Below are 12,344 nucleotides of genomic sequence, written 5' to 3' on the forward strand. Positions count from 1 at the left end.
GCTATATATTCAGCTTCAGCTGTTGACAGTGCCACTGAATTCTGCTTTTTGCTAAACCATGATACTAAGTTGTTTCCTAAGAATTGACATGTTCCACTAGTGCTCTTCCTATCTAATTTGCATCCAGCAAAATCAGCATCTGAGTATGCAAACAAATCTAGACAGGAGTCTCTTGAGTACTATAATCCTATGTTCGTAGTTCCTCTTAAATATCTAAGGATTCTTTTAACAGCACTTAAATGTGACTTCTTAGGATCTGATTGGTATCTAGCACATATTCCTACACTAAACACGATGTCTGGTCTACTAGCAGTAAGGTAGAGCAAGGATCCAATTAGTCCTCTATAAAGCTTAATATCAATACTCTTTCCTTTCTCATCTTTGTCTAGCTTACTAGTAGGATTCATTGGAGTGCCTACTCCCTTATGATTTTCATTCCCAAACTTCTTTAGTATTTTCTTTGTATACTTAGTTTGATGAATGAAGATACCTTCTTTAGTTTGTTTGATTTGTAATCCTAGAAAGAATTATGTAGTATTTCAAACATTCAAGCATTGGAACACAAGTTAGTTTGAGGCAAGGGTGAAGCAAAGACTTGTGAGCAAAGTTAAAACATATTTCAATCAACTTATCCAAGCATGGAGCATTACAAAATATTGAAAACCCATAATTCAAAACATCATGCCACATGCAAAATATATTATGTGTTAAGTCATGCATTAAAATATTAAGAACAAGCATGTCAAGGATCAAAATCAATTCTTTTCAAATAAACTTTCCCTATTTAAATATAATCTTGTACTGATTTCATCCTTAAAGTGTGTTTTTAAGTGATTAAAAAAAAATATTTGACTTGATTCTTCTTATATACTTTCATTTACTTTGTCTTTCATTGTTACATTCTTATGCTCTATACTCTATTTGCTCCCTATCCGGTGGAGTTGGAAGGGGCACGAGGTACTACCACTAGCCTCCCTCTTGTGCCGTCCCTAATATACCCTACACCGAATAGTTGGGTCAAATAGTGCCGGGTACTACCACTAGCCTCCCCATTGGCACCATCCCTATGATGAGCAATATAGAAATGTTAAAATGTTCACTTCAAACTCTCCCTGTTTAAGTGTAATTAATTACGGATTTATCCCTTTCACAAGTCTCACAAATGTGCCGAATGTATTATGCTTGTTTTGCTTTTCCTTAAGATTGAAGTATTTGCCTTTACTTAGATTTTACTTCTCTTGAATAATATCCATTTTCTTTTCTTTATCTCTCTCTCTTTTTGTTATTCTCAAGTAATTTACATGAAAGAGCAGAATAAAGAAATAATCTTATGTATCATATAGATGTATATCATGCAAACAACATTTTCATTATGCTCAAGAATTCATAGCTTCTCACAAGTCAATTCAAATCAGCATTTTAAGCATATACTTGTGTATTTCATGGTTATAATATAGGCAAAGGAACATTTTAGTTTGAGCAAACCATGAATCAATTTCTAAAAGCATAAGTCAATCAATACATATATAGACATGATATCAAGAAATTAATAATTAAAGATTTTAACCATGCCACAATAAGATTTAAGTTATTGACTTTGCTCAGCTAATTTATGAGAGATGTATCTAAAATTACCGATTCATTCTATATTCTTCAAGTCAAACTAGATTTCTTATGTGTGAACGTTTGGCTGAAGAATGTCCTCTCTCTTGTTTGCATGTGAATGTTTATTGTATCTTATGTGGAGGTGTCCTTCAAGTTGAAATCTCTCATTTTCTTGCTCAGGGATCCTGCATTATTAACAAACTCCTTTTCTTTCTTGAAAGAAAGTCATTAGTTTCTTCAAGATACAAAACATTCATCCAACATATTTTTAACTAGATGACTCAATATAAGATATGACAATAGTTGAATGTTGAGTCACTTTACTCAAGAGATTGCCTAAATATAAGCAAGCACATATCACTTGAACTAAAAAGATAGTTTCATTAACCAAGATGGTTCAAGGACAAGCATGTGAGGCAATAGAAAGATTCATCAAGATCAAATCAATTTCTTATTTTCAAAATTAATTTAGCTTAGATTCTATTTGCTTAAGATAATTGTCAATAAGGCATGCTAGCTAAGTTTTGATCAAATTACCTTAAACAATTATTTCTATCAAAATTCAGATTATGATTCATTTGTTATCAATAAAATATGATTCATTAGAGTTAGATTGAAGTCTTGCATAAGGGCACATAATGAGCATACAATCTGGTCTACTAGCTGTATGATAAAATAATTATTCTATCATGCTTCAATACAGCTTTAAAACAATAGATCTACTTTGCTCATCCTTTTCAAATTCTACAAGATGGGGTCATAGACATACCTTCTTCATGCCAATCTTCTATAAGAGTTTTCTTGTGGACTAACTTTGGTCAATGAAGATCCCCTTCCTTGTTTATCTTAATTTGGAGTTCGAAAGAAAATGTTAATTCATTCATTATACATATTTCAAACTTACTTTGTATGAGCATAGTAGAATCTCCATATAAATTTTCATTAGTAGAACCAAAAATGATGCCATCAATGTATGCTTTGAGCAAGCAAGATATCACAAATTCTTCTTTTTGATGTATAGATTTATCATTATTACTTTTTATCAAAAAATTACTCAAACTTTTATATCATGCTTTTGATGCTTGTTCCAAATCATATATTGCTTTATCATATTTGTAATGAGTGTTTTCAAATAAGGTGGTTATTTTACATAGATCTTTTTAATAAAATAACCACATAGGAGTGCATTCTACACATTCATTTGACAGAATATAAAGCTCATAAAGTAAGCAAATGATAATGGTGATCTTTACTTCTAATTATGCAAGAATTTCATCAAGATCTATTTCATCTTTTCTTGATTTAGTCTTTAGGGTGTCCATTTGCATACTTCCATTTCTTTGGCAAGTTTTGAGATTGTGGTGGCACGCAATCATCTCCCTTATCTTGAATTGGCACGTCATCAATATTCAACTTTTCAAAGTTAATAATTCCTGTATCATCATCAAGAATATTTTCTTTCCTAGCAGACTCACTATTAGACTCATCAAATATGATATTAACTGACTCTTCGACTCCAAGAGTTCTTTTATTGAATACTCTGTATGCCTTGCTTAAAGAGTAATATCCAAAGAAGCACTTGTTTTATCAGATTTGGCATATATTTCATTCTTGAGAACATAATATGTATAACTGAAAAACATGAAGGTATGCACCATTTGATTTTCTGTTTTTCATTAGTTCATATAGGATTTTCTTCAAAAATAGATTTAATAGAAACCTTATAATATGACAAGTTGTGATGATAGCATTAATCAACTGCTATCACAAGGCATTGTCCTTACACAACCAAGGTTCTATTTTTATAACCCCTATATGCAATAGTGTTCTTGGTGCAAAAATAATTGTATTCAATATTATTTTCTATGCAAACCTTATTAACAAATTGCAAACCTTTTTCATTTGAAATCTTTTGTAAGTTTGTGCTAATGCAGAAAATATTTCAATTTAAGTGCCAAGAACAAAACCAATATTAGCTTTGAGAAATTATCCACAATTACAAAATCAGAAAGCTTATCTCCTAGGTTCACAATCCTAGAGATCCAAATAAGTTCTTATGGAGAATTTTCAAAAGCTAAAGGTGAAAACAATATTTTCAGATTTAGAAATGATTCTAGTTTGTTTTTCTAGATGACATACATAGCAAACTTTGACCTTACAAAAATTAATCTAAGTGAACCAATGACAAGGTCTTTTGAGATTAAGTCCATACTAGTATGAGTTGATTTTATATGCCAAAACTAGTCTATTTAATCTTGGTATTCTTAATGTATATATTAAAAAAAATATACCAAGTAGACATTCTTGTGTTTATGATCAATAGAAGATAATGCCGAGGATAAGAACTCTCAATCAAGTATATAGAGAATTCAAAGAGTTATTCTAAGAGTATTGATTAAGTAAATTATCCATCAATAACTGAAGCATAATATAGGAAGATGGAGTGATTTGGATATATTTTCTTTTCATACCAAAAGTATCACTTATATCACAGAAATGATTAATACTAGCTACAATTTCAATATGAGAGGATGCAAGGATTACTAATTTCATTATTTCTTCCATTTTGGTCACTCAGTTTGCAGGTTTTAGGATTACAAGTAATATACTTCTGCATACTCTTGCTAAATTTAAACAACATAGATTTAGCAAAAACAGATAATGAATTTTTAGTTTTCTGTTTCTGTTTATTAGTTTCACCAAATTTGTGAAAAATTGTTTTAGGATGAATAGTGGAGGATTTAAGAAATATATTCTCGAAAGATTTTTGAGTGTACCAAGGTTGATATCCCAATCCAGCTTTGTCATATACAGCTCTTGAATTTTCTATCATTAAATTTAGTTTTTCAGAGCTGAGAGTGAATCTTTCAACAGTAGGTTTCAAATTATCAACTTCTTTAGTTAATTTTTCATTATCTTCTGAAAGCAACTCATTGTTTTTCTTAAGTTTATCATGGCTTTCAGTGAGAAGTTGATTTCTCTGATTTAGTTCTTTATTTTTTTTAATTAAGATTTTAATTTCATTAGTCAGTTTTAGTTTTTCATCTGTTAGAATTTGATTTTCATTCTTCAAGTTCTTGTTCCTACAAATAAGTTTCTTATGTTCTAAATACAAATCAGAAAAGACATCATGAAGTTCATCAAATGTAAAATCATTTTTAGTTTTAGCATGTACCTCATATATCTCATCTTCATGTGCCATTAAGCATGAATTTGCACTATGATGCTGCTCTTCTTTTACACATGATGTTTCAGATTTGTTAGTGCATTCATATTTAACTTCAAGCATATTCCATATTTCCTTAGCAGTTGTGCAAAAAGATATGCAATTAAGTTCACTATCATCTAATGCACAAAATAGCACATTCATGGCTTTTGCATTTTGCTGATCCATTTTCTTATCATAATTAGTGCTTGTGTGTGGTCCATTGACTATGATACTCCATAAATCATAGTCATGTGCTTGAATGAAAATGCGCATGCGTGCTTTCCAATATGTATAGCTTATGCCATTAAAAAGTGGAGGTCTATCAATTAATTGTTCCTCTCCTAGAAAACTATCTATTTGAGTTGTCATGATCTTTGGCTCTTGATCTTGAGATCAATAATTAATATTAGAGCACCTGCTCTGATACCACTTGTTGCCCAAGGTGACAAGCCAAGAGGGGGGGTGAATTGGTTTCTCTCGATTTTAACTATCTTACTTATGTTAATTGATGAGTTAGTGGAATTAAAACAAATCACAATACAAACAACAAGAAGTATAGTGGTTCGGTGCTCTCCTAAGCACCTACGTCCACTCCCCAAGCGACCCCTTGGGAATTCACTATAATCTCGCGGATTACAGTTGGATTGTTTTCCGGGCTCACAATCCAAAAACCTTTACACTTTGGTTTTCCGGATTCACCAAAAACCTATGTTGGTTTTACGGGCTCACCAACGAACCTATGTTGGTTTTACGGGCTCACCAACGAACCTATGTTGGTTTTACGGGCTCACCAACGAACCTTCACAATTGGTTTTACGGGTTCACTAACAACCTACGTTGGTTTTACGGGCTTACCAACAACCTACGTTGGTTTTATGGGCTTACCAACAACCTATGTTGGTTTTCCGGGCTCACCAACGAATCTTTACAATTGGTTTTACGGGTTCACCAATCAACCTATACCGTTGGTTTTGCGGACTGACCAACTAACCTTTACAAGTAGTTTAATAAACAAAGGAAGAAGATTTAAACTCCAAAAATGAGCAAATATAACAATATAATCTACAAAGAAGAGTTTAGAGAATAGTTATCGCTTGATGTGACTTCTCTCTTCTTTGTCAAGGATGCTTCACTCTTCAAGGATGGATGGAGCTCTTAATGACTCTTTGAATCTGCTCAACCACTTTTTTTTGACTCTTGAATGAAGCACTTGGATGAAGCTTGCCTTGCTAGGGTTCTCTCTTGAATGCACTTGATGTATTTTCCAAAGCTTGCTTCCTCTGATGAATACACCCTCTTAAATACTTCTCCAACCTCCAAATAATCCTTCCTGACCGTTGGATTGAAGAAACTAGCCGTTGGGAGTCCAAAAACCACTTCTGCACAACTAGCCGTTATGCTTCTGCCCGTGTTTGGGTCGGCTCAACCTGTCCTTGGGTCGACCCAACTTTCACTTGGGTCGACTCAACCTTTCCTTGGGTCGACCCTCTCAGAACCACAGAAACTTGCAATTCAGCCTACCTTCACTTGGGTCGACCCAACATTTCTTTGGGTCGACTCAAGGTTCAGTTGGGTCGACTCAACTTCTTCTTGGGTCGACCCTCTCAGGGTTTCCAGAGAACCTTTTCTGTCATCTGTTCTGTCTTGCCTTTGGGTCGACCCTCTCAGGGTTTGGGTCGACTCAAGCTTGGGTCGACTCAACTTCATTTTGGGTCGACCCTCTCAGTATTTCCAGAGAACCATTTTCCTGAGTTGTTGAGAAGCTTGAAGTTTGGGTCGACTCATGCTTTTCTTGGGTCGACCCAACTTACTGTTCATCTGTGTCATTTTTGCAGAAGTGTGCCAAATGCTTTCTTGATGTGCCGGGGTCGACCCAATCAACCTTGGGGTCGACTCAATCCACACTTTGCTGCAACTCAAGGTTAGATTCATCCAAGTAAACAATGAAATGCATCTTTAACTTGTTATACAAATATACTGAGAGTAACAGACTTATAAATGAAGTATCGAATTAACTTATAACAAACTCTCGATTATTGCTTGTTAATCATCAAAATAACACTATCATCCTCACTGACCTACCTAGTTCCGAACTTCTGGCAGGTTCTCGTCGGCTTTCTTTTTCTTTACTTTCTCTAGAACATCTAAGCTTTGGTCTCCCTCTTTTAGGGATGTTCACCCTGAAGAGGCATCCTCGAGACTGCAACTCGTGGTTCTTTTCTCCTCGAAAAGGCTACCAGTTGATCAGAGGTACTCCCTCTGCCATTTTTTAGATGGAAGGGGAGACTCTTCTTTGTCTCCTCTGAGCAGCCATGGCTCTTTAAAACCGTATGGAGGGCATCTTAGAGATCTATGAATCAACCCCCGATGTTTTCTAGCAACGATTAAGGGTCCATGGACAAACTTCTCAAGTCTCGATCCGAGATTCCTGCCTTGCAGGAGTTGTTGTTCGAGGAGATGCTAGTTTGAGCCCGGCCGACCCCAGGAAAAGTTTTTTTTTTGAATTTTTTCTATTTTTCTACTTCGTCACTTTCCTTTCGGACTTTATCCTCAGTTTTACTGCTATCGCAGTGATAAAAACTGACATGGAGGTGATCGGCATGAAGATGCGGAAGAGGGCAGCCACAACGTCCGAAAGTGAAACCCCCAAAGGAAGAAGAAGTCGAGGAAAGAATCCTCGTCGGCTCTTTCCGTCGAAGCTACTATCGAGGCTCGGTTTCCAAGGTCTCCCCCAAGGTTTCCATACCTTGGGGGGAGATGTGGAGCTCAATCCTGAGGTCGAGATTATGTCGCCGATTAGGTTGGCCCCTTCGAAGGGGATCGTCCTCGCACAACCTTCCGCTATCACCACATCTTCATGCCGATCGTCCCCTAAGGCCCGTGCCTCGGTTCGGTAGGGTCCAAGCTCGTCTGCTCTAGCCAAGGAGGGCCCTTCAGCTCCGGCCCGCGCCTCTAGAACTTACTGTTGGGAATTGTATCCTAAATGTCAATCGCCAGCATGTTGATGATTGAATTTTGTAAATAAATTGACAACTCAATAAAGTATTTTTTCATATTATTCATCATTTTACATCTGATGAGAGCACAAAAGTGCGATCTAAGTACCAATTAACTTAGCCTAATGCTAGCAAAATAATGATAAATAATAGATGTTAACATTTGCATGATTAATATTTTATCCTTAGTACTTATTATAATTTTAACATTATTTTATATAAATTCATCTAAAAAGGATGCATCTTCCCAACTGCAGAACAGAGTCTATGACTCTTCTTCCGTGCACCCAAGCGACTCCCCAAATTCCGCAATGCAACTCAAGATTCCAGCCGTCCGTGAGCTAGGATCTGTGATCTGATACCCGCACCCAATCCTAGCATCCCGTGATCAATGTCCAGCTCCTCTCGCAATGATCTCCCAGTCCCAGCTCCCGTGTCCGTGCAACCTCCCGAGATCCCCCTTCTATCAACTTCATCCACTGATTCCTCAGCTCCACAGCATCCGCGAGTCCACGATCATCGCCCGGCCGTCCGCCACCGCCCAGCCAAGATCAGCTCCAGCTCCCGTGTCCGTGAAACCTCCCAGCGGTCGTCCGGAAGAGATCGCGTTCCTCCACCAATTCCGCCTCCTCCAGCGATGCAACCATTTCCATCTCCAGCATCCCGATCAACGCCCCTTCTTCCGCCCGTTTCACACGCCTCCCAGCTTCCTCCATCTTCGTTCTTCAGCATGTGATCCCGCCTACAGCCGTCCGTGAGCAGCGTCCCAGGATCCCAGCATCCGAAGATCCTGCTGCAGCTCTCATCCATTTGAATCTCCCAGACCTCAGCCTCCCTTGCACGATCCTCGGCGTCCGTTCTCAACGCCAGATCCGCCCGCAGCCTCCTTCACAGCGTCCGTGTGCAGCCTATCCTTCCGCAAGCCATTCCTCGATCTGCGCCTGCTCCTCTTCCGCCCATCTCACGCCCCATTCGCTCGTAATCCCAGCATCCTGATCCGCCCGAGATGCAGCCCTTCCGTCGAGTGCAAAGAGGGGGATTGAATGCCAACTATAAAGCTCTCTCTGTTGGGAGAGGCAAAGGGACCCCTCATTCGGAAAAACAGAGGAGCCACCTGCTGGGGTTGAAGGAAAAGAGAAGAAGGAAACAGGGTATGCCCTGTTTCCGAAAAGAAAAGAAAAGAAAAAAAACAAAAGGGGAGGTGATTGTTGTAATGGAAAGCTAATTTCTTTGGCAAAGGGTGATGGGAGAACCCTTGATTTGTTACTCTCTTGAAGTAAACTCTGAACCTTGGTTTTAATTGAGTTACATATTTTCATATATTCTGATTCTCTCCTATTTATTTATTAGATAGATTCATCATGTTTTATATTTATTGATGCATGGATTGCTCTGATATTTGATTTGTCGTAGACATAATTGACACGATGAATGCTTAAACATTGAGTTCGTGTATTCAAATGATATATTTCATGATTAGAACTATTTTTTTTATTTGATCCTTGATCGAGAATCTCTGAGTTTATTTGTTGAAAGTAATATTATCAAGGGGGATTCCGGATCCCTTACCATCTCTATCTTATTGAACTTTGTTTAATTCATCTATTATTCGCTGCTTTTAATTTCAAAAAAATCAACTAAAAATTACATCGAAAAATTACGCTGATAATCCATAGATCGTTCCCTGAGGAATCGACCTCGGACTTCCGAGTTATACTACTTGTGCGATTCTCCTGCACTTGGGAGAGCAGTTTTATTTTTGCACCAAGTTTTTGGCGCCGTTGCCGGGGAACGGCTGAGTTATTAGCATAATTTTAGATTTAATTTTCACCTTAGTAGTTAGTATTTTTCTTTTGAAAAAAAAAAAATTGCATCTTTACTACTATTTTTAATTCCCTGCACAGTTGGCATCAAATTCTGATATCATAGAAATTAGCCGTCTGATTTGACTCAAATTTGGTTAGATAGTGCAAGACACATTGTTAGATAATCTGAACGGTCTGATTGACATTCTGATATTTTTAAGACCATCAGATTAATACGAAACCTTGCTGATTTCTGTTTTGAATTTTCTGCATTTATTTTTTAGAATCAGAATTATATTGTTATTATATCTCATTAACCCTTGTTGCTAATTAAAAATTGAAGAAAAGAAACCTTAAGAATAGATCAAGGGTGATTATTCAAAAATAAAAAAAAAGAGGGAAAACCTAAAATTTAAAATTTCAAATTTCAAATTTCAGAATTCAAATTTCAAACGTCAACTCATAAAATTTAAAAAAATATATATATATAATTAATTTGCTTGATCACCTATTCAATGAAATTTAATGTCATGTCATAAAACATTAAAAAAAAAATCTCCTGATTGTTGCATATAGTATAAGGCATCAGCATAAAATATTCTAAGGGCTGAACCCATTTAAAAAGATAAGGTCGGGATTTCATCACTCGTCCTTAGCCCAAAAATCACCCCAGTGCATAAATATCCTAAGCTTAACTAAAATCAACTAGACGTTGGCCCCTAAGGACATTCGAGCTCAATAGGACGAAGACCACCGAAAGTTGCACCAATTTCGCTCTGTGGCTTAGTTGATGTCTAGGCAAGCTTTGTCCCTATAAGGGAGACAGTTCATCTGTTCGAGGCAAGTGGGTTTTAAGTGGAACCTTTGCGAACGCATCGTGACTCCTCCACTTACCTGGGAGCTTACCTGGTCAACTCAGTTCATTAGACCGGATTGGAGGCTTAGGTGCCCTCTTCAAACCAGTTAGGAGCTGTCTAGAAATTTAAGAAAAACATTAGAAATTGAGGTGTAATGTTTTGTTGCATGTTTGATTGTGAATAGGATTTTTGTTTTAGGATGTCGTTTTAGGGTATCTTTAGTTGGTACTTATATTTATTTATTTTTTTTAAAAAAAAAGAAAAAAAAAAGAGGGAAATATTTTGCATGCTAAAGTGGAATAGGGACGACACCGGTCGATTAAGTCGTACAACTTTAGATCATCCCTTAGGACATACCTCTGAAATTCCTTCGCAATATCTCACACCTTGTGAGATGGCTGATCTAAATGAAGATGCGGGGAGTCACCACAATCGAGAACGAGAACCCCATGTTATGACTCTAAGACAATACCTACAACCGGCTAGGACTAGTCAACCTTCATGCATAATTTTTCCTGATAATGTAGGACATTTTGACATCAAACCAGGGATAATCCAATTGCTGCCCAAGTTTCATGGGTTAGAGTCCGAAAGTCCGTATCTTCATTTAAAGGATTTTGAAGAATTGAGCATTACATTTAGAGTGCCAAATGTCACCGAGGATGTCCTCAAGTTGACATTGTTTCCTTTCTCTCTAAAGGATAAGGCCAAAACATGGCTAAACTCTTTACGACCTAGATCAATAAGAAATTGGCAAGATATGCAGAGAGAATTTTTAAAGAAGTTCTTCCCCACACAAAGGACCAACTTTTTGAAAAGACATATCAGCAATTTCCAACAAAAAGATAATGAAACATTTTATGAATGTTGGAAAAGATTTAAAGACCTTCTTCTCTCATGCCCTCATCACGGGTTCGAAACTTGGAGAACCATTAGCTTCTTTTATGAAGGTTTATCTCCACAGTTGAAACAGTTTGTAGAGACCATGTGCAATGGTAGATTCTTAGAAAAACAACCTGATGAGGCATGGGAGTATTTGGATTCCCTTGCTGAGACTGCCCAACTTTGGGATAACGGGGATAGAAACAACAAGTCTTTGCCTAAGCCTACTAGCTCTGTACAGGGAGGCCTTTACAACCTCAGAACTGAGGATGATCTTCATGCTAAAATGGCAGCCCTCACTAGGAAGGTAGAAGAAATTGAGCTTAGGAAGATTGAGCCTGTCAAGACTATAGAACTTAGAAATGAGTGTTGTGGTATCTGCGATATGTCGGGTCATACTACTACAGATTGTCCCACCATACCGGCATTCAAAGAAGTCTTGCACGATCAAGCAAATGCTATGAACTCCTACTAAAAGCCTTATAACGATCCATACTCGAATACCTATAACCCTGGTTGGAAGAATCATCCAAACTTTAGGTGGAGAAATGATCATCATCAACAGTAACACCATTCAGCTCCTTCACCTGCACATCCTACTTTTGCATCACCACCCTCTCAAAAGCCAAATATCGAGGATACCTTGCAATCCATACAAACTTTTCTACAAGGTCAAGCTAATATCAATGCTCAAAATACTCGAAATTTTGAAGACATAAGGAACCAATTGTCAATGTTGACTACCGTCCTAAGTACCCAAGAGAAGGGTAAGCTTCCAGCTCAACCCCAACCTAACCCACAAATGCACGGTAGTAATAATACGGCTCCTTCTAGTTCGCATACAGAGCATGCAAAGAGCATCATGACTTTGCGTAATGGGAAAGTCATTGATCAAACCGTCCCATTGAGACCGCAGGTCACTTCTGATTCTGATGCTCCCAAAGTTGATGAAAGGGACAAAGAAAAAGTTGAGGTCCCAACTTCTACTAAG

At 37.2% G+C, this 12,344-nt stretch overlaps 1 non-coding gene across 1 annotated transcript; it reads right to left on the reverse strand.

The window, feature by feature from the left end:
• Positions 1 to 11,277: 11,277 nt before the first annotated feature.
• LOC149751078 (small nucleolar RNA R71) lies at positions 11,278 to 11,386 on the reverse strand. Its single transcript, XR_016398807.1, has one exon. It is a non-coding gene; the product is annotated as a small nucleolar RNA R71 (small nucleolar RNA).
• Positions 11,387 to 12,344: the final 958 nt, after the last annotated feature.

The sequence above is a fragment of the Phoenix dactylifera genome, chromosome 16 (genome assembly GCF_051530095.1).
Source record: "Phoenix dactylifera cultivar Ajwa chromosome 16, Ajwa_hap1_PhDact_Kaust_v1.1, whole genome shotgun sequence".
NCBI classification, from domain to species: domain Eukaryota; kingdom Viridiplantae; phylum Streptophyta; class Magnoliopsida; order Arecales; family Arecaceae; genus Phoenix; species Phoenix dactylifera.